At 49.3% G+C, this 608-nt stretch overlaps 1 protein-coding gene and 1 non-coding gene across 2 annotated transcripts in view; both read right to left on the bottom strand.

The window, feature by feature from the left end:
- Positions 1–608, bottom strand: part of CEP85 (centrosomal protein 85) — a 46,851-nt gene that overhangs the window by 26,119 nt on the left and 20,124 nt on the right. The gene's annotated exons all lie outside the window — the stretch shown is intronic.
- Positions 179–336, bottom strand: LOC111728418. Its single transcript, XR_002775719.1, has one exon. It is a non-coding gene; the product is annotated as a U1 spliceosomal RNA (small nuclear RNA).

Below are 608 nucleotides of genomic sequence, written 5' to 3'. Positions count from 1 at the left end.
CTGTGGCATCACAGCTCACAGCAACCTCCAACTCCTGGGCTCAAGTGAGTCTCCTGCCTCAGCCTCCCAAGTAGCTGGGACCACAGGCACCCACCACAACGCCCGGCTATTCTTTGGTTGCAGTCATCATTGTTGTTTGGCAGGCCTGGGCTGGATTTGAACCTGCCACCTTAGGTGTATGTGGCTGCTGCCTTAGCCACTTGAGCCACAGGTGCCGAGCCGAGTTTCCCAAATTTGGGGAAATCTCAGGGGTCAGCATCTAGAGTACAATGGATAAGCCTCACCCTGGGAAAACCACCTTTGCAATCATGGTATCTCCCCTGCCAGGTTAAGTATGCTGCTTTTGGACTTTCAATCTTACAGAACTCTGAGCCAAATAACCTTTTCCTTATAAATTGCTCAGTCTCAGGTATTCTGGTATAGCAACAAAAAACAAAGTTAAGAAAACACCCTGCTGGGCGTGGTGGTACACTCTATAATCCTAGCACGTGGGAGGCTGAAGTGGGTGAATCACCTGAGCTCATGAATTGGAGACCAGCCTGAGCAAGAGCAAAAATAAGACCCCATCTTTAAAAAAATAGCCAGGCATTATGGCAGGCACCTGTAGT

This window comes from Otolemur garnettii, unplaced genomic scaffold, assembly GCF_000181295.1.
Source record: "Otolemur garnettii isolate 467f Iridium unplaced genomic scaffold, OtoGar3 scaffold00156, whole genome shotgun sequence".
Classification (NCBI taxonomy): domain Eukaryota; kingdom Metazoa; phylum Chordata; class Mammalia; order Primates; family Galagidae; genus Otolemur; species Otolemur garnettii.
The sequence above is the reverse complement of the archived record's forward strand: the minus strand, read 5'-3'. Positions and strand labels throughout refer to the sequence as shown.